At 41.9% G+C, this 22,080-nt stretch overlaps 1 protein-coding gene and 1 long non-coding RNA gene across 9 annotated transcripts in view; one reads left to right on the plus strand and one right to left on the minus strand.

The window, feature by feature from the left end:
• Positions 1-22,080, plus strand: part of ELMO1 (engulfment and cell motility 1) — a 459,005-nt gene that overhangs the window by 348,852 nt on the left and 88,073 nt on the right. The window contains exon 1 of one of the 7 annotated variants that reach the window (XM_053260716.1): positions 11,389-11,919. The exons of the other annotated variants lie outside the window; for them this stretch is intronic. The gene's annotated coding sequence lies outside the window, so the exon portion shown is untranslated. Of the gene's footprint in view, positions 1-11,388; positions 11,920-22,080 lie in introns of those variants that run through there. 7 annotated transcript variants of the gene reach the window in all.
• On the minus strand, positions 1,810-20,613 carry LOC128329464 (uncharacterized). 2 transcript variants are annotated; one of them, XR_008309663.1, is made up of 2 exons: positions 20,416-20,613; positions 1,810-2,183 (listed from the first exon to the last, which is right to left on the minus strand). It is a non-coding gene; the product is annotated as an uncharacterized LOC128329464 (long non-coding RNA). The 2 variants fall into 2 exon arrangements; XR_008309662.1 differs by having other exon boundaries at positions 1,810-2,186.

Genomic DNA, 22,080 nt, shown 5'->3' on the forward strand with positions numbered 1-22,080 from the left:
CCACTGTGATTCAAGATGGCAGATGCATGAACATTTGAACCGCAAGTGGGCTAATTTGTGAACTGTCTAACCAATTTGTGGTGCCACCTAAATTGCGCAGCGGGAAAGCAACCTAACCCTCACTTCAAATCTAAGTTACAGATGTTGGGTTCCATACTACAAGTAGGGTAGGATATGCCAACCAGGGGCGTAGCAATGTTGGAGTGGGCCCAGAGACAAGATTTTAAAATGGGCCCCCACGCACGCATCATCCTAAATTATTTTTTTTAAGGTTTTGTAAATTGTGGACGATGCAAGTCATTTAATGGTACTAGAGAAAGACATGCTGTTCTGTTAGCTCCAGGTCTTAATACTCACATCAATTTCGGAGGATGAATACAACTGAAGGAAGCCCGGGCAGGTGCGCAGCTGGGGGAGTCAGTCATGTGACTTGCCTCTGGGGGGTCCCCCAAGGCAGTGGGTCCCCAGACAACTGTCTCCCCTTGCCCTATTATAGTTACGCCCCTGATGCCAACATTAGTGGGTTTGCACATGACACCTAATGTCAGTGTGTTCTTTCTGATACCAGAAGTCAGGCTTGCACACATGCTGAGGAAACCCAATGGCTCGGTCGGACCACCAACTCAACATGAAATGTGGAGCCACTCTATATTTATCTCTAGGCATCTGGAAGCCTGAGCCACCTAATGGCACAGCAGGGAAGCAACCTGCCTAGAAAGCAGGAGGCTTTTGGTTCAAATCCCCGCGGGTGTGCTTCCCAGAATATGGGAAACTCCTATATAGGGCAGCAGTGATATAGGAGGTGCTGGAAGGCATCATCTCATACTACGCGGGAAGAGGCAATGATAAACCACTCCTCTATTCTACCAAGAAAACTACATGGCTCTGTGGTCGCCAGGAGTCATCACTGACTCAACAGCACAATCTTTCCTTTTTTCCTCCCTAACCGATTTGAACCTAAGTTGGTACATTATAGTGACGGACACACAAGGACACCTTAGCGCCATGATTTGTGATGATGTCATCCACCCCAACTCAAGATGGTGGCCTAGGAAAAGGGGGAGGGGAGTCCCGTCCACAGGCTGGCAAGAACAAGGGAAATGGTAGGGGGCCTGGGGAGACCGGGGCAAGGGGAGAGAGACCTAGAAGGGAATGCACCTGCTTCTTTTCAGCCTCTTTTAACCCAGTGGGTTGGGGAAAGTGTGTGTGATGAAGTGTCTGTGCTCCTCCCCTACTACTCATACATTCCACAGCAAAAACAGGGGTTTTTTCACTAAACGTTTAGTGTAAATTTCCACATGCATCATGTATCTGGGTAGCAACATCCTCTGTAGAAATCAACACTGAATGTGCTCCAAATTGGCATTTAGAAGTGTTCACAGTGATGCCATATACAACCCTTTCCCAGGCATTATTACTGCCTAGTGCCTACATCGATATAAACCCAAAACAGGAAGGATTCCCCCAACTTTAAGTTTTTGATTCCCACATCTCAAGGAACAAATGAGACACACAGCTGTGTGTTTAGTTTGAGTTCCATTTTTAGCTATCTGATACATGCTTTATATAGCTTTGGTTTTGGCTTTTCTTTCAATTGCAGTAAGTTTTAGAAATGAATTTTCCATGGAAAATACATCACCCATTTTGTTTTGGAAAACACCTTTGGAAAGGTTTCTACCTCCGTGGTTTTTGCATGTCTTACTAAGATTGTCAGTAATCAGATAGTGATTTTAATGGGTTCCTTCTTGCTTTGTCAACATTTCTGAAATGAAGTGTAAAGTTTCTTCTAAAGAAGTTCAAGAGAGCAGGTAAGTTGAAACTGTTATTTATTTGACAGTCAGCTAGGTAGAAATGGCCTACACATCTCTCTCACAATTCTCTTGCTTTGGTTTTGAAGGAAATGAATGTAAGGAGAATAAAGTTCTAGGACAGATTGCCGCTGAAATGTCAGGCATAGTGATACCCAGAGTAGGTGGTATCTCTGGCATGTGGATGGTTGTGAGAGACATAGACAACACTCAAGACTTGGTAGATGAAAAGAAACTCTCATCAGATGCAACAGCCTTAGGAAACACAAGCCAGAAAGTAGGTAGAACTGGACCTGTTGTGTGGGCTGTATCTGAAACAGGTTTGTTGAAGATGGAAGTTCAGAAAGTGCTTTGCTTTTCAACAGCTGGTCTTTTCTACTAGAAAGAACAATGACAATAATCACTTGTAATTTTCTGAAAGATATACATGAAAAGTTTACAATAATTTTAGCGGTGCGGTGGGGGACTAAGCTATATACAAATGGCATCAGTTGCACCAGCATACAGGATCAGAATTGCTTTTCATTATCCTATAGCACTTTTAGTACAAGAGGTACAAACCCTTATTTATGTATTTATCTACCTACCTACCTATTTTAGGGATGTGCAAATTGATTCAGGTACAAATTGAGTCGTGCATGATTCGATTCGAGTTTTGGATCCCTCTTATTAATTCCTCCAGATTGCCAGCTTTCATTTAAAAAAAAAAGCTAAGCTCTAGCCCTTATAGAAGTGGAGTTATGGAGCAAAATGTGTGGTCACTATTTTTCAGGTGTTTGGATTCTTTGGTGTATAATAATTTTCACTCAATGAATCCTTTTGAGGATTCATTACACACCTTCATTTCGTCTATTCATTTTGACTGTCTTTTCGGCAGTGTCAACTGCCATGTGCCAACTACACCCCACTCCCACCCTCAAGGCAGTGGGTTACTACTCAGTTTAAGTTAAGTGCCCAATGGGTAGAGGCTACCATCCAAATTGCAGAGGAATCAGACAAAGGGCTGATTTTTGGTGAATTTTTGAAGTTTTAGTGTCTTTGAGGCAGATTTGGGGCAGAAGAGTGAGGTGGAGTGGTATCGCCTAATGGGTGGAGGCTACGACCTAAATTGCAGGGGGATTGGGCAAAGGGCTGATTTTTGGTGAATTGTTGAAGTTTACGCTTCCTTAATGTTTCCCCCCACAAGGTATAATGGAGGTGTATTGCTTCACGTCGGGGGGAAAGGTGTGGCCTAGAACGGTGTGGGGTTGGTGGTAGTGCCCAAGGGGGGCAAGGAAGCTACCAGAATTTTTCAAAGGATTTGGGCAGAGGGCTGACTTTTGGTGATGAAGTTTAGGCATCTTTAAGGTTTTTCTCCATAGGGTATCATGTAGGTTTCAGCAGCCCCATAACTGCAATTGGGTGGCACTGGGGTGGCAGTGTAGTGAGCAGAGGGTGCCAGCAGAGGGTTCTGTTGTTTCTGAGGTGTTCTGAGTGTGGATTCTCTGATAGCAAATGAGAGTTGATTCATGGTTTGTATTGAAAATCTGATTTGCTACCAGAGAATCTACACTCAGAACTTCAACAATTCACCAAAAATCAGCCTTTTGCCCAATCCCTCTGCAATTTGGGTGGTAGCCTCCACCTATTAGGCACTATCACCCCACCCCACTCTTTTGTCCCTCGGACCCATTTTTTGATCGGAATCCATTTGTATTTGGATTAATTTGGATCCAAATCAAATCTGGGGTGATTCGGATGGGTCAGATTCGGACCCAAAAACTAATCGGGGGTGTTTTGATTTGGATCCAAATCAAAACACCAAAAATTCAAATTGCACACCCCCGATTAGTTTTTGGGTCCGAATCTGACCCATCCGAATCACCCCAGATTTGATTTGTCATATTTCTATACCACCTGATATGCACATCTCTAGGCGATATAGAAAATTTAAAAATTTTTAAAGTTACAGATTAAAGTACATGAAAATAAAAATAGAATGAAATAGATATTAAAACAACTTAAAATTATTAAAATTAATTCTAATTAAAAGCCTGCAAAAACAGGAGAGTCTTGAGGTTCTTCCTGAAAATAAACAGAGAAGATGCTCTTCTTTCAGTAGGGAGCATATTCCAAAGCCCTGGGGCAGCCACAGAGAAAGCCCAGTCATGGGTCACCACCAAATGAGCCGGTGGCATCCGTAACCGGACCTCTCCAGAAGATTGTAACAGACGGCAGGGTTTATGACAAAGGAGGCACTCTCTTAAATAGCCTGGACTGAAGCCATTAAGGGCTTTATAGGTAAGAACCAGCACTTTGTATTTCACCCAGATACATATTGACAGCCAGTACAGTTCTTTCAAAACTGGAGTTATGTGATCCCTTTGTGTTGTCCCAGAGACCAATTTGGCTGTCGCATTCTATACCAATTGTAGTTTACAGACTAGGTACAAAGGCAGCCCCATGTAGAGCACATTACAGTAGTCAAGCCTGGAGGGTACCAGCATATGTACCACTGTTTTAAGGTCATTTGCCTTTAGAAATGGACATAGCTGACATATCAGGCACAACTGATTAAAAGCGCTCCTGGCCACCACCTCAACCTGAAAAACCAGGGAGAGCTTTGGGTCCAAGAGCACTCCCAAGCTAAGTACTCGATCTTTCCAGTGGAGTGTAACCCCATCCAGAACAGGCAGATCTAAACCATCTCTCGGGTCACAGTCAGTACCTCAGTCTTAATTTGATTCAGTTTGCTATCCCTCATCCAGCCCATTATTGTCTCCTGGCAGGCATTTAGGGAAGATATGTCATTTCCTGATGAGGTCAGCATGGAAAAGTAGATCTGGGTGTCATCAGCATATTGATAACACCCAGCACCAAACCTTCTGATGATCTCTCCCAGCGGTTTCACATAGATGTTAAAGAGCATTGGAGACAATATGGAGCCTTGTGGAACTCCACACTTCAGTTTTCGCTTAGCAGAACAGTCTCCAAGCAACACCATCTGGAATCTGCCAGAGAGGTAGGAGCGTAACCACTGTAAAATAGTGCCACCCAATCTCATCTCCCTCAGGTGACCCAGAAGGATAACATGGATGATGGTATAAAAAGCCACTGAGAGATCCAAAAGGATCAGCAGAGTTACATTCCCTCTATCAATAGCCAGTTGGAAATCATCCATCAGGCCAACCAAGGCAGTCTCAACCCCATAGCCCACACAAAAGCCAGTTTGAAATGAGTCTAGATAATCTGCATCATCCAAAACTACCTGGAGCTGAGTCCACCACCCACTCAACCATGTTGCCCAACCATGGAAGATTAGAAACGGGTCTGTAATTAGCTAACTCTGAGGGCTCCAGCATAGCTTTCTTCAAGCGTGGTCTAATAATAGCCTCTTTAAGACAAAGAGGCATCCTGCCCTTCCTCAGAGAATATTTACCAGGCCCTCTCTGATAAAATGGTTATCAGATGTGATAAGCCAAGTTGGGCAAGGGTCAAGGGAACAGGTTGTAGGATGTACAATCCAAATTACTTTGTCCACTTCCTCAGGAGTCACAAACTGAAAATGATCCAATCTAACCCCATAGATAAATTACTGGACACCTCCACAATAGACTCTTCAGTAACTGTGGAATCCAGCATGGCCTAAACCTGAGAGATTTTATCTTCAAAAAAGTCATTTAAAATGTCACAGTGAGTGACCGATGGCTCCAGATTTAAATTCAAGGAGGAGGGGGTACATACTAGCCCCCTCACAACACTAGACAACTCAGTTGGACATGAATTTGCGGAAGTAATGTGGGCAGAAAAGAACTGCTTCTTTGCCACCTGTACTGCCAGACCATAGGTCTTCAAATGTGCTCTGTGTTGAGCCCCATTAGACTTGTGCCAAGTCTTCCTCCACTTGCACTCTAATTGTCTACCTTGCCACTTCAGTTCCCATAACCCATCCAAATACAACGGGGCTGACTTTAAGGCAAGTCGGAGAGGACACTTAGGTGCTATTGCATCTACTGCTCTAGTGAGTTCATTATTTTATCTTTGTACCAGAGCATCAACAGACTCATTAGCAGAGCCAACCCTAAACCCTTCCGGCTTCTTGGAATCCTATTAAGCTGGGACCAAACTGGACCACTAGCCTCTCCCAACCAGGTCTCTGTAATACATATCACATCCTTCATCCATAATCAAGTCATGGACTACCTCAGATTTATTTTGAACCGACCTGGCATTACAGAGTAATAAGGTAAGGTTCTGTGGATGGGTGGCAGTGCTCTCCAAAATCAAAGAGGTGGTAGGCCTGCTGGAAGGGGAAACAGCAATTAAATTTCTGAATTCCCTTCCCCTATAACAGCCTACTGGCCTACCAAACCCATATCTTCGATTCCCCACCATCACTGGTATAGCTGCCCCAGGGTCATCACCCACTTCCCTACCTCTGTTCAGCCCAAGACACATACCTGTACCAGGTCTAACTAAGAACTAGGCAACAATGAAGTCTTCCTTCCAGTGGTCCAAGGCAATAAGTTGGCCTCAGCCCTCAGCCCCACCCCCGAAGGCCCCTTTGGTGGCCACCTGCAGGCAGGCAGCCTGCTCCAGCAGCAGCACCTCTGGCTGCTGCCCACCCTAATAAAGGTTCTCCGTATCTTGTTCCTTCATTCAGTTACCCTGTAAGGCAGGCCACAATATCCAATGTCTTAAGGGATTATCTAAAAAAAATTTCTGTGACTGATGACTTGGGTTTGGAAAAAATCTGTGGTGAGTAGTTGGCAGTGGCACAGCGAAGAGAGAACAGGCCCTTGTTCATGTACTGAACACATGCGGCCTCCCTCATGGTGTGCCCCCCGGTGGTGTGCTCATACCCGTGGTAGCATGCACACACACCAGCACTCACCTGTGCCATCTCCTGGCACCACTTCACCACCACTCCTGATGCCAGCCTGCCCGCTTGCTCGCCAGGGCTCCAAGGCCCATTCTGCTTCCATCAAGCCCAGGAGCCCAATGGGAATGAGGGTGTGCATGTGCCCTGTGCCTCCATCAAGGCAAACGCATGCCCTCATTCCCAGCAGGCTCCCAACCCAACAGAAGTAGCTGGGTTTGGAAGCCAAGGCAAGTAGCAGGAGGAGGTGGAGACAATCAGCAGCAGTAGTGCTGACTGGTTGGCTGAAAAGGGGAGGGCTAAAGGCTTCCTCCCACTGACCAGGAGCAAAGGCAGAGAGGCAGTACGGGCGATGAGTGGTGGTGGTCAAGCATCCAGCAGCAGCAGGAGTGGTCAAGTGGCCAAGAGAATGGGGAGGTGAGAAAGGCTATGTACTTGTATTCTTTGAACATGTCTGCCCAATTATAATTCCATCCCAGGTGGTTGGGATTTATGTTTTCTTACTCTGTGGGGACAAATGGATGGCTCTCCCTTTTCATTTCCCTCCTGTTTTTGGTGGTGTTATAATGGCTGGGTCCCCCTCCCATTGAATTACACTGGAGTCATTAGTGTCAATGTATATGACCAGTAATATAGCAGTGTTTGCTGTTAGGAAATGAGCATTAGCCCTTGTAGAATAAAGAGTGGACCACTGTGCAAGAATAAGCTGTCAGAAACATTGGTTCTTGTTCATTATGAGACCATAGAGCATATACAGTACTTTAGGCGAAGGTCCCTGTAGAAAAGTTGGAACAAATAAGGATAGGGGGTGGGCATGGATAGATGGTAGTAGGAAGAATATTCAACCACTTGGGCCGAGATCCCACTGAAGTGAGGATGCCCACCAGCAACAGTGTTTGCTGGTTTACAGCCAGTGGACAATCCAATGTGAACAGGCATATTTATTATTTATTTTATTTAGCCAGAGGCATAACTATAGGGGGGGCGGGGGGGCACGTGCCCCGGGCGCCATCTTTTCTGGTCACGTGGGGGGCGCCGCCATGACCAAATTCTTTTTTTAAAAAAATTAATTTTTTATTAATATAAATGTTTCCTGCTCAGTGCAGCAGCGCTGCAGCAGTCAAGGGAGCGCGTCGGTGCCCCCTTCCCCACGTGCAGTCCCTTCCGCGCCGCCTGTGCCCCCCCCTTGCTTTGCTGGTGCCTGGCGGCCAGTCAGTGGCCTGGCTTGGCGGCGGCGGTGAGCGCTTGTGAGGAAAAACCTAAGTATAATGTAGTATGTTGGGGGGGCAGTGGGGGGGGCGCGGTGGGGGGGCGCCATTTCAGTGCTTGCCCCGGGCGCCGTTTTCCCTAGTTACGCCTCTGTATTTAGCACATTTTTATACCGCCCTAACCCAAGGTCTCAGGGCGGTTCACAATTTAAGGGCCAGCTCAGACCTGTGATATTTTCATGCAGTGCACCAGGGACACATTCTTGGAGGAAATGTAAATATGTGACCCAAGGACACTCAAGGATCAAGCTGCAGCTACCCAGAAGCATCATCCATGGTCATTCTGGTTCACATGTTACATTTTCCATGAAAATGCATCCCTGTGGAAAGTCTGAGCACATTGCAAGAAAAAAGCTTTTGAATGTCTGAATCCAACAACCGATCCCCTGAAAACTGTGGGATGTAGCCTTTAGTGCCTGCTTTAGTTATGCCTTTTGAAAAGGTGGGCTTAAAATGTGTACCTCTTCTAGGTTCAGGTGTTTCTTTACTGAATGGCTCACTCTGATGAAGGAACTTACTTACTCCTTGCCTTGATTATATCGGCTCTTCTGGGTTAATAAAACTCTACTATCCACACAGTAACCACACTCTAGGTAGGCAGTTTGTTCTCTAATAGTCTGTTAAATACTCAAGTAGGTCTCTGAAAATCTGCCAACCCTGTATATTTCCAATCCAGTCTCTGAAGATTTCCATGTTGTACTTGAGTGGATTAATTTTAAATTGGAAGTGTTAACCAGAATTTCAAGTAGAAAAAGAGTCCTTTTATTTAACAATTTACAATTGTTTCCAGTTATTTAATTATTGAAAATATTTTTAAGTTGCTGTGATAAAATGGGTTATGACATGCAGTGTGGTGATTATTATAATTTATACAGGTGAAACTTGGAAAATTAGAATATCATGCAAAAGTCCATTAATTTCAGTAATGCAAATTAAAAGGTGAAACTGATATATGAGACAGACGCATTACATGCAAAGCGAGATAAGTCAAGCCTTAATTTGTTATAATTGTGATGATCATGGCGTACAGCTCATGAAAACCGCAAATCCACAATCCCAGAAAATTAGAATATTACATGGAACCAAGAAGACAAGAATTGAAGAATAGAACAATATCGGACCTCTGAAAAGTATATAGTGTACTGTGCTTGATTGGCCAGCAAACTCGCCTGACCTGACCCCATAGAGAATCTATGGGGCATTGCCAAGAGAAGGATGAGAGACATGAGACCAAACAATGCAGAATTGCTGAAGGCCGCTAATGAAGCATCCTGGTCTTCCATAACACCTCATCAGTGCCACAGGCTGATAGCATCCATGCCACGCCGCATTGAGGCAGTAATTGCTGCAAAAGGGGCCCAAACCAAGTACTGAATACATATGCATGCTTATACTTTTCAGAGGTCCGATAATTGTTCTATTCTACAACCCTTATCTTCTTGGTTCCATGTAATATTCTAATTTTCTGGGATTGTGGATTTGGGGTTTTCATGAGCTGTACGCCATGATCATCACAATTATAACAAATTAAGGCTTGACTTATCTCGCTTTGCATGTAATGTGTCTGTCTCATATATCAGTTTCACCTTTTAATGTGCATTACTGAAATTAATGGACTTTTGCATGATATTCTAATTTTCTGAGTTTCACCTGTATATCCTTATAGGGAACATGGAGGGTGGGAGTTTGCAGATAATCCCTGGTGGTTACAATTCCAACTGTATTCTGTCCAATCACCAAATTCTATATGGTATCCAATTATCATTCTATCACAATATACTTAGAGCAGAATTCACATGCCTGAGATCAAGCCAGGCTTAGCACAATTATAAACCGGCACAAAATAAACTGTGTCTTGCCTTCCCCCTTTCTTACTTTTTGCATACTTTTCAGTTTCAATAGCCAAGATAGCAGAGACAAAAAACCCCACAAAGATTGGATTTTTCTATAAAAGGGATACATTTCTACTAAGTTTATTATTATGCCAAAAGTCAAGCAACGTAATTGAAAAAGATGCATTATTTACAGTAAAAACAAAAATTAAAGATGATGTAATAGCATCCTCTGTCCTTTACTGCTTGCTAACTTGCTCCATATAGTAGTAACTGGAATAGGTATCGTTATTTTGAATTACAAATGCTTCCTTCATCTTTAGCTCATGTTCATGTGTTTGGTTTTGTGAATGCTCCCCTGGCACACCTCCCACACCTTCCTGAAAGCTGACTTCTCTTTTTTTGCACGTGCTTATGTGTGTTTCCCAAAGACTGATCTTCCTCACTTTAACTCTTATATGACTACATATTATAGTCACTGTAAAGGTCATAATTTCCTCATGAGGTTCTGGGGTCATCCATTTGTCCATGTGACCTATAGGCTTAACTCGGGAAGACCCACTGGAATTGCTAAAGCCTGAAGTTACATATATATCTATATGCCTCCTTGCTTTGGCTGAAATTATGAAATTAAGAAAATCTCACACTGAGAGACTGATTTACGCAAGCCTCCAATCATAAACAGAATATAAAACAATAATGTATCCACACCAATAAGGACATTTCCCAGATTACCCACAGGGTGAAATGTGTTATATCACAGTTATATTTTGCATATGTTCTCCATTAACACTGAGAAAGAAGGGGAGGAAAGGCAATAACTTTTGTAAACTACTCTTGTGTCCTAATCAGAGGTGACTATTGCTTCCATTTCTATGAGCTTGTGCTTATCTATGCTCTGAGTGTTTCCCTGTCATTTCAAACCTAGACTATATGGTATATGGAGGATCCTTAAGATATGCCACTCTCCCTACCTAAATTTTGAAATGGTGCACCTTGGCAAAACTGCAGTGTGTGACTGTGTCTGTGAACTCTTGAGCAAGAGGACTTACTAGTATACGGATTGTCAATATAAGTGGCAATAATGAAATAAGGACGATAATGAAATAAGGACAGCACATATAGGTTAAATATAGGTCAATTTACAGCACATATGGGTCAAAATATAGGTCAATTTACATTTTCCAATTTATATTATAAATATGTAAAAAGTGTTCATTTATTTTGGCAGGTATACAGTGATCCACTGTACCTTTGAAGTCTTCTAGTCTAAAGGCTTTTCAAGTTTTTATCTTAATATGTGTGAAGTTGTTACCTATCTGTTGTTTACAGCCACATCCATGTGCATGTATATTCAGCAGAATGTAGTGGTGTGCTCTTAGATAGTATGTTTCCTCTTACACATGCACACACTCCTTTTCTCATGTTTTAGCTGTCAGAGCATGCATAAAGAGTAAACACCCAATCAGATAAGCAGTCGGAGGGGTGGGGGGGAGTGGGGAGATGAGATTGCATTTGATTATGAGCCTGGCAGCAGATGTTCTACACAAATCCAGCTCACTGCATCCAGTCAGTTTCCATGGTGATGGAATCAGTAATTGTTGAGCTCTGGCGCTCTCCCTCCTCTTCGCCCTACAAGGTGGAAGCTGGGAATGCATCCGAACCCTCCCTAGGCAATTCCTCGTCCATAAATATATAGCAGGAAAGCTAATGGAGTGAGGGATATACAGAGAGAAACTGCACTATTATCCCCCACCCTTACGATACTGGGAGCAAGGCTCCCCTCCTAGGAAATATGGTCTCTGAAGATGCTAAATAAATGGGCAGGAGTTTCCCTGAAAAAAGCAAACTCACTGATTGGCTGCTGTTTGCTAGGTGCTTGCCAATCGGAGCACAACTGGGCTTCTGCACTCTAAACATAAGCAAAGCTACATGCTTATTCTTTTTGACTTGAACTGTACACCAGGCAAAGGTGTGCAAAAGGGCTCTCTTTTCACATGGCTAACTGAAAACGGATCTCATTAAAGAGCTTCATCAGAGGCCATCTGCTGTTTGAGAATACTGCTCCTTCTGCAAGAAAGCATTAAGTCATTCTCTTGCTATAGTACCAAAGGGAAATTGGTTGTCGTGGATGATGGAGTCACAGGATTTCTGTAAGTAAATATCCTTCATTTCTTTAACCTGATATTTCAGCCTAAAAGGAAATCAGTACCAACTGGCAATAGCTGCAAAAGTCTTAACAGGGTTTGTTTTTAAACCAGGACTTTCTTAATGTATAAAGGTACAGTAACTATTCATTAGCAGATAGTACTGCCTTGATTTCTCATGAGGAGGAGGACTGGGGACATGGGCAGTTTTAAATAAATTCCATCAGTTATCCTGGTTTTATATATATAAAACTTAATCTTTTATTGAAAGCCACATAGAATTAAATATTTTAAATAATGTGGCAGCTTCCCTAACGTAATGTTCAATGTTTGCATTAGGGACAAATTTTAGAATGGCTGTTTTTTAAAAATAGCCAGTTCAGACGATTAAACAACAGTGTGTCTGCTAATCTGTTTTCTCAGCACAGTGAATTGCCACTGCATTTATGTTCAACTACTTTAAAAATGAATTAATTTTGATCCTGAGTGGTGTTCCACCTGTTTCTACCTTGAACAGGTGAGCATGGTGAAGATTCAAAGAGTTTTTCTTGTCTTGTGTGGGTTGGAAACTGGAACTTAAATCTCCTGCCTTCTAAAACAGAAACTGCTTCTTGTAAGCCCATATGACAAACCTCTCCTTCCTTTGAAATGTTTTTACCCCAAATGTATGTACTGGTCAGAGCCTTGCTCTTTGCTAGGAGGACTTCATATTGGTTTAAGGTCTCTTTTTCAGAACAGAGAGAGAAGAGCCAGGGAGAGTTGAAAGTGAGAAAAATAATATGGGTCAGGCAAAGTTTGTGTATTACTTTTCAGACTCCATATGGCTAGAATCTTTGGGACTCTTGGTGTTCACATGGGATACACAAAGCTTTTCAAAGCACATCATTCCTAGATATCAATTTCCGGACAATGTGATGAACATAGCTCTTTGCTCTGAAATTGTGCAAAGCAATCTCACTAAATTGCCACACTCTGCATCTTTGCAACCTTGATTTGCCCACTTTTGTTTTTAATGCTCTTTTGGGGTCCAAATCTTTCCCATGCGCATGGTGAAGGCAAATATGCTGTATGAATGAAGGCTGATCTCAGATGTCTTTCTGAATAGTAATATGGTCTTGGACCAAACTGTGGTTCACTGGAGACCAAGTGAGATAGGAACTGTAATCAAGACTCTACAACTTATTGTGTATAAATGTTATACAGAATTCTGGAAAAGATCAGTTGGATTTGCATATGGCATTGATCAATATTTATTACATTTGGCAGTCAATTCCAGATGTTATTCATTCAGCTTTTAATCAGCTGTTAGCGGATATTTAGTCATACGTGGTAGCAAGTTGCTTTGGATTTGCTAAAGGTAGGGTTGATATATGAGCTATTACTGAGAACTTTAAGATTATCTGACTCTGATGTAACTGATCAAAATTTTATCTTTAAAAGGAGGCATGATCATTTGTTAAGACTCATAACTTACTCCTCTTTGTTTATCAGCATCTTTCCCATTGAGTATTCTATCATAGCATTCTAGAGAGAGAATATATCACCTGAACTTTAGACTCCTAGTGGTGAGATATATAAGGAATGTATGTTGTGTTCATTGCTGCTACTTATGATCTTTGAACAGTTAAACTGAGCCCTCAGAACTGTAAATTAAGCACCTTTCATTAAAGCAAGTGCTTACTTTTAAGCACACAATTAGATTGACTTGCCTTCTCTTGCTATATTCATGATGACTGGGAAAAGAAATCTATTTTAATGTCATCATAGCACAAACACATTCAGTTAGTGCTTGCTAGCACTCTAGGGATGTAACTTAAATAGAATACAAATCTGTCAGCTTCAGTTACTGTTGATAACCAAATACTGTTTGACTGCTAGAATTCCTAGAACTCCTATAACCTTGTTTAAAGCAATTTGTTTACTTGTCTGTCTCAGTGCATTAACAGCTGACCAGCAAGGGAATTGAGGGGTAGGCTTTTAATTGCTAAGCTTTGGGTCATGGATTGTAACTGATTGGTTTCCAGGCTGAGTTAAAAAGGAAATTGGTGCTGCAGTTAAAGCCACCTATGAATTACAGTTTGGGCCTGAATGTTGAGGGAGAGCTTTATTTGTGTCAGTACAGGGCTGTACAGCTTCATAAGGAATTGGTTTCAGCTGCACCAGCCCCAAGGATTTCAGCGAGTCATTGAATTCCTGCAACTGTGAAAGCTTGGCAAAAACTACCAGGATGCACTGTAGCTGAAAGGAGGGGGATTTTAAAGGTGCTTTTTTTGGACTAATTGATATGAAATTTACTTAATATGATGGATGGACTTTGTCTCCAAAAGTCTAAGGACACGAATTGTACTTTTCCTTCAGAATCTTATTTGAAAATACTTTTTTTTTTGCCTTCCCTAAAGCAAAATCAACATGGTTAATATATACTTATAGTAGAGAGTGAAAGCACATAGTAGATTTTGCCTTGCTGTTCACTTAACTCATGTGACTTTCAGATCTGCCTATTTCCTGCCTTAAGCCATTCATCCAGGTTTCTCAGAATGTGTATCAAAATTCTTCTGGACAAATGTAATTTTAAACAGTGACATTAAAGAAGGAATGGCTCTCTTCATAGGCATGGGATGCTGCTCAGGGATGCAGGTTTTATGCCATTGCTCAACAGTGCTATAGTGGGGTTATAGAATACCACTGATGTATCCAAGGTGCTTGGAAGACACCCAAAACATTAAGGTGTGAAACATTTGAATAAACTAACCCCCGCCCCCCGTCTGCAACCATCACTTTTGCAGACAGGCTTTGATGGTGAGGGAAGCTAAATTCTTACTGTACTTCATTTCCACTTTGGATTCAATCTTAAAAAAAACCACTACATGATGACATACATCCCTTGGTGTTAAAGCCCCTAAATATTGATATACTACATAGCATCTCACTGTCCTTAATAAAATCAGTCATATAACTTTTCTGTGAGAAGCTGCATAATCTATTTCTGTTCTGTGATAGAAGGAATTGAGAATGTTGAAGGATATTAACCCCAAGACACACATTGTCATTTTGGTTAGAGAAATATACTTAATTGCCAGATTCATCACTGAAGGTCCATCTTGAGTGACTGACTTTAGGTCATTTAAGATGGACTCACTTGCCGATTTTTCCCAACCATAATGAAAGCTTTTTCTGCTTCTATGGACCTTTCATGATAACTAGTCTGCATGTTATATTTACTTTCTTTCCACTAGTTTCTCCCTCCTGGTGGTTGACAGAATTGTAGAGCTGGACATAGTTCAAAGATCATGCAGGTCGAGGCTGCAGGATCTGTACATTAAACACAACCATGCCGCATCATCTGAATTATAGTATGCCAGAAACACAAAGCATGAACGAAGATGGTGCACCAAAGAAATAACTTAGTGAAGTAAATAAAGAAAGCTGCTTACTACAGATGATTGTTAGGTCAACCTGCAGAATTTTATTTTTAAAATAAATATACCAGTCAGCTAGATGGCCAGATTTGGCTTTTTAAAAGCCAAATTCTGGCTTACGGCCCATTTGACCCACGAGTATACCCCTTAGGTTCTGGCCACCCTGCCAGTCAGTTAGGTAAGACCCTGCATTCTTATGTTGTTTGTTTGTGGTATTGAATAAGAAATAAAAATGTGACTCCAAGCCTTCCAAAAATACTTCTTTCTCAATACAAGCTCATTCTAGCTCTTGTCATGGTGGAGCTAGATGTTACAGCAAACACAAACACATGGCTACCATTGAAAACAGCAGCCCCATGTCATCTCCTCCTCCTTTCTTACTTGAGTAATGTGTAGTAAAACAAAATCTGTGAAGTGGAATAATTGCACACCAAGTGTCACACTGCCTGCATGTGGCAGCCAATGAAGGGGAGTGGGAACAGGGAAAATTGGAGTCACATTGCACCATTTGTTTTATTAGATAGTAGTGGCGAGAGAAAGAAGAGGAGACACAAGGATGTGGCAACAGCCACACATTTTCCATAAAATCTAGTAAAGCCCCATTCACCTCAAGGCATGGTCTTGAACAAACTCGCTTAAACTATCAATCATTCAATTTTTATTACAGCCATAGGCCATACAAAAGACATAAAAAGCATTAAAATAAAATATTATACATAGTAAACATAATAAAACAGTAAGCTTAAGCTAAAAGTTTAACTCCTGCAGTGTCTGGATGAGAGACCACTTGGAAATCCTATTATGTAACCTTGAGTTTCTTGATAGAAGAAAGGTGGAATATAAAAAATGTAATAAATATTTGCTTAAGGAAGAAATCCTCTAGCCAACTGTATCCATTCGGGGGCGGGGGGCCAATTATTCTGTGACTATTTTGATGATTGTGTGTAGAGGGTTACATTTTATGGTTCCCTCTGTGAACTGGAGCAGATACACTATAATTTACTGAAGGATTTGTTTACTTGGCTGGTTGGATGGCTGGTACTAGTTCTGTCTGTATAGAACCTCCATTAAAAACTTACAGGTTTAGTGACATCCTGAACAGACCAATGGAAGAGCTCCACAGGGGACGACAATGGCCAGTTGGTTGAAAGAGTTACAACTAGACTCTGGTTAACTCTGGCTGAAGATTCTGATGAGAGCGGGTTGTTTGGATACAGTGCCTCGAGTGAGTCTGAGGAAGCTCAAGAGATGAATCTGAAAAGAGCTGAGGGGAAAAAGTGGCTTGGGGGGAGTGGGGAGCTGATCTTTGGGGAAGGCTGAGGGGAAGCAGATGAGCTCCATTCAAGAAGTGTTCAAGGAGCTGATTGTCAGGCCCAGACCCCTTGCTTTAGCAGTTAGCCTTCAGAAACCAAAAATCTGCCATGGAATCTTCAGTGCTCAGCAGTCTGAAACTGAAAACCAACAGCTGACTGGAAGAAGGAGAAAACCAGATCAGTTATTCTGGGGCTTGAGTTACAGTGGCTCCAGAAAGAAAGGGAATATGGTTTGTGGGTTCAATGAGGAATAGGACTGAGACCTGACACTTAACCAACCTCTTCAGTATATTATTTGGTTTTCCCCTTTTTCTCCTTTCTTGGCTAAAACTAGTCAGTTTTCTGACTAAAAAACCTGAATTATCTGAATAAAGTTAATTTTATATAAACATAGTCCTGCATTTCAACAGTGATTAAAACCACGTCCATGTCTTATTGCCACCTACTATAGGAGGAGTAAGACTCAAGGGTGATTTAATATTAACCATAACTACAGATTGGTGGCAGCAGAGTTATGCAAAGTGGACAGAGGAGGATTTTAAGACAAATAAACTCTTTACAAAGTGTGTCACATCCAGCATTTCCCTAGGATCTCAGGATGAATTTGGGATTTTCTGGCAGTATTTAAAATGTATTTCAGAGGACATTGCTATTGGAGAAGTAGGACTCTTACAGTGGTGGTAGGAGATGAGCCTCTTTTAGTAGTATTTCCAGCAGTAGACCCAGGGAAATAAAGTGTTTTCCAAAAAAACCCACCTTCAAGTGGCAATTATAGCCACTTATAACCAGTTATAACCCATTATCATTATTACAAATTGGTAAAATATGGTATTTAGATTCCCTTTCCTGATAGTTCTTGTGAGGTGAATATGCAAATAGATAACAATAGCCATCCTCCCATCCAGTGTTCTCTCTAATATTTTTTGTCTGTGTGTGGAATGAGTTTTGTTCTGGGTGGCAGTATCAAGGCAGTGTGTGCGCACATGCATTAGAGTGGGGCCTCCCTGATTCAACCTGAGTGGGATCTAAAATTTACTGAGCGGACATCAAAATACATGTGAGCGCATGTACGTGTGCACACTTTAGAGGGAACAATGCTCCCATCTATATTTTAATAAACCAGAAATTACTTTCATTTGTAGTTGATGTACATTACAGAAAAATTGACTTGGAAAGATAAGGTTGAAGTTGTATGTTTGGTTTATTTTGTCTATGTGCATGTTTTGTCCATCTTAACAAATGAACTGTAGCTGTGGGCCACATTCTTCTCTCCCAGCCTTTCCATTTCCCTCAGTGGTTCATGCATGCAGAAACTGATAGCTGTCTTTCTGATATCTTCTGATAGAAGACAAAATAGGTGAAAACAAGGAAGCAAGGTAAATGGAGCCATGAAAGTGCTCTGATTAGCCTCACACTTATTTTGTTCTGGTTTTTTTCAGTGCTAATCTGAAAACTTCTGCACTTCTCAGATGTTTCCTGAACAATACAAACTGTCAACTCTGACAGTTTTTACAGCCCGCAATTGTTCATGTATTGTCTCGTTCTGTGTAGCATGCAAAAGAGAAATTTTTGGCAGCTGTTCAGGAGTGGTCTAGTAACAAGGAGCCACGTGATTATTACCTCTTCTAGTTGTCATTTATATCATTGTAGACTCAAGGAGCACATTGTGCAGCTAGCCACTTAGTGTATTCCTTAAACCTTTTCACAAAGTTTATTCAGTAATCCAAAAACCTTTGGTTTAAGATGAGAGTTAAGATGCTTTACTTTTTCACTTGTGCTCTAAAAAGAATGGAAATTGCAAGTTAAGGTGCTTGTCTTAACTTCCCGGGGAGACCCGAGTTCAAATCTCCATTCAGCCATGATACTAGCTGAGTGACTCTGGGCCAGTCATTTCTCTCTCAGCCTAACCTACTTCACAGGGTTGTTGTGAGGAGAAACTCAAGTATGTAGTATACTGCTCTGGGCTCCTTGGAAGAAGAGCAGGATATAAATGGGGAAATAGATAGATAGAAAGAAATATAAGCTATACAGACTTTGCATAGTGTGGTATATGATGGTGGCTTTAGAAATGCACCCAGATTTTGCCTTGATGAGAGATGCATCAAGCAGAAATTCATTAGGGGCATCTCTAGGAAGTGTTTAGGGAAGCTGCACCAGTTAAAAGTCTGCCTAGATGCATCCTTCCCCAGATTACTGACTTTCCAGGCTTTTTAAAAAGGAAAATCTTAAAAAGGAAAATCTTAAAAAGGAAAATCTTAAAAAGGAAAATCTTAAAAAGGAAAATCTTTAAAAAGGAAAATCTTAAACACAATGGGGAAGAGCTTAGCCAGCAGGAAGGATGTGGGTGACTATCACTCTTCGTCTTACCTTGTGGCACCTCGGGTGCTCACCTCTTACCAGCCACTCGGCCCCAGTGGTGCAGCTAGGTTTTTTCAGAAACTGGACCCCAGTACAAATTTAAAAAGAATGAGAATATGAATTGTGGTGGTTGGTGAAATAAGAGAAACTGAATTTCATAGTTTTGCTGCCCTTTTCTTGCAAATGAGACATTACTAGGATATCCTGATTCTACATTTCTAGTGGGCAACTACAGTTGCCTTCTTGTCACCATAAAAAGAGCACCAGCAGTAGGCAGGCAGCCTTTTCTGATCAGTAGCCATCACCTCAAATACCAGATGAGCAAGGACAGATGCAATCAGAGCTTTCTCCATACATATTTTCCAAGTAGGAAGGAATGAGAGAAGGGAAATGTCTCTTTTCTTATGGTAGTAGCTTGCACAAAAGGTTAAATCACTTTTTAACACCTGGTTAGTCTTTGCCAGGATGGAGTTGATCCTGAGGGTTATTGAAAGTGATCTGCTGGATTGTACAAGCAAATCACACTGGGAGCTGCTGCTGGGAGAGGACTGCTAAATATTTCCCTCGCATCTTCCACATGGGGATTGTGAGGGAAAGCCCTAATTGCCTGCAGAGAACTTGCATGCTGACTTCAGCAGTGCAGCCAGCATAAATGACAGCATAGAAACCTGCAATCTCACTACTGAAAATGTATTGTGACCTTAATACAGATTCAGTCATTGTTTTAGGTTCACACACAGCCCCAATATGTAGGAAGCCAATGTGGTGGGATGCAAGAGGGTGGATACTCCTCCTCTTCCTCAGGCTCTATTAATCCTTTTAGTCGTTTATTTAAATGCTTCTTCCTTTTACCAGTCTTCGACTCAATAGGTGGGTGAGTCAATAGGTACAAAGGAAAATCCAGTCAAGAGATCATAAGAACTAAAATGCTTAAGAGTTTTTTCAATAATAATTTCTTCTAGTTACTTTTATAACGTTTAAATACAACTTAAACACAAGATGTGGTGACAGCCAACAACCTGGATGGCTTTAAGAGGTGTTAAGAGCTACTAGTCGGAGGGCTATAGGCCACCTCCAGCCTCAAAGGCAGGATGCCTCCGAGTACCAGTTGCAGGGGAGTAACAGCAGGAGGGAGGGCATGCCCTCAACTCCTGCCTGTGGCTTCCAGTGGCTCTGGTGGGCCACTGTGCGAAACAGGATGCTGGACTAGATGGGCCTTGGGCCTGATCTAGCAGGGCTGTTCTTATGTTCTTTTGAATGACTTTTTCTATTTTCAGTTACTTACGGGTTGTGACTATAAGCTTAGTTACTTCTCTTATTGAAACTCTAAGCATATACTTTTTTAGTTCTAGTATTCTTCCCCTTCTGAAAGTTTTAGCCTTGGCTGTGCTTCTCTTGAAATAATTACTTACTTGGAATGATGGAAGAGACTTTTCCTCTTTCCTTCTTACTTTCAACCTGACATCTCTCTCTTCCATTTACTTGCCTAGCTGCTTACCTTTTTCTTTTCTTCTTAATTCTTCTTCCTTACCTCGTTTCCCGCCCCCCGTTAGCTCACAACTAACCTCTGCCCAGCTGCCTCAACTGTCATCCCCAGCTGCCAAAACAGAACTACTAGCTCTTCCCTCACAGCAACCTATCCATGTATAGTCACACCCCCTTAGCAACTGAACCTTCTTAGCAACCACAACACATACATTCGCCTTTTATTATCCATATATTCCTCAAGAGTCTTTTTAGAGTGTGAGTTTGAGCTACATAAATCTGCATGTAGAATCTGAAGTGTTAAACCACAGCCTATGTGTGTCTGAGCTTGGGCGAACAAGCCTATCTACATAATAAGTTAGGAACATTGGAAGCTGCCATATACTGAGTCAGACCATTGGTCTATCTAGCTCAATATTATCTTCACAGACTGGCAGTAGCTTCTCCAAGGTTGCAGGCAGGAATCTCTCTCAGCCCTATCTTGGAGAAGCCAGGGAGGGAACTTGAAACCTTCTGCTCTTTCCAAAGCAGCTCCATCCCCGGAGGGGAATATCTTACAGTGCTCACACTTCTAGTCTCCCTTTCACATGCAACCAGGGCAGACCCTGCTTAGCTAAGGGGACAAGTCATGCTTGCTACCACAAGACCAGCTCTCCTCTCCCAACTAAATGATTCCGGCCCTGGATGTTTGGAGGACCGCCTGCTCCCAAGGGTTTCTGCTCATCCAACAACATCATTGGAGGAGGCTTTGCTCTATGTGCCAGCACTGATGGAAGTTTGATTGTTGTACATACGGAGGAGGGCATTCTCTGTTGTTGCCCCAGGACTCCGGAATGCTCTCCCAGTGGCTAGCCATTCTCTGGTCGGTGTATGTGGCTGCTTTTTAAAAAAAACATCAGAAAACACTTTGATTTGTTCAGGCTTTTACCCCTTACGGGGTTGCCAGTCTCCAGTTGCTCTTTTATTTTTATTGCTGTTGTTTATTGGTGTTTATATGGTTTCATGGTTTTTATTGATTTTAATATTTATTTATTTATTTGTCATATTTTAATGTGATTTTATTTTTATTATATTAACTTTTGTAAACTGCCTTGGGTAAGTTTTATGAAGGGTGGTATATAAATCAAACAATAAATAAATAACTTGAATGAAGGCTACCTGTGGAGGAAGTGGTAGTTCACTTCACATTACAAATTCTGGTTTCAGTCGGGGTGGAGATGAGAACCTATGCATAGCCATGGCATGTTGGTTCTATGTGTGCACTGGCAGTGAATATCCAGCTTGTTCATTTGTGGCATAAAGTATGGCCAGTTTCTTTTGTTGACATTGTTAGTCTAGATGGAACTTCCAGTCACCTGAGTTTGGTTTTTTCCTTCTGAAGATGCTCTATTGCAGGACAGTACAACTTTGGCCTTCCAGCTGGTTTTGTACTACAACTCCCATCATCCCCAGCCACAGTGGCCAATAATCATGGATCATGGGAGTTGTAGTCCAGCATCTGCCAGAGGGCCAAAATTGTGCAGCTCTACTCTAGTGGGAGATCTAGCTGTTATAACCAGCTCTGATGCATAATGTGTTCTAGAAATATGAGA

This window comes from Hemicordylus capensis, chromosome 6, assembly GCF_027244095.1.
Source record: "Hemicordylus capensis ecotype Gifberg chromosome 6, rHemCap1.1.pri, whole genome shotgun sequence".
Lineage (NCBI taxonomy): Eukaryota > Metazoa > Chordata > Lepidosauria > Squamata > Cordylidae > Hemicordylus > Hemicordylus capensis.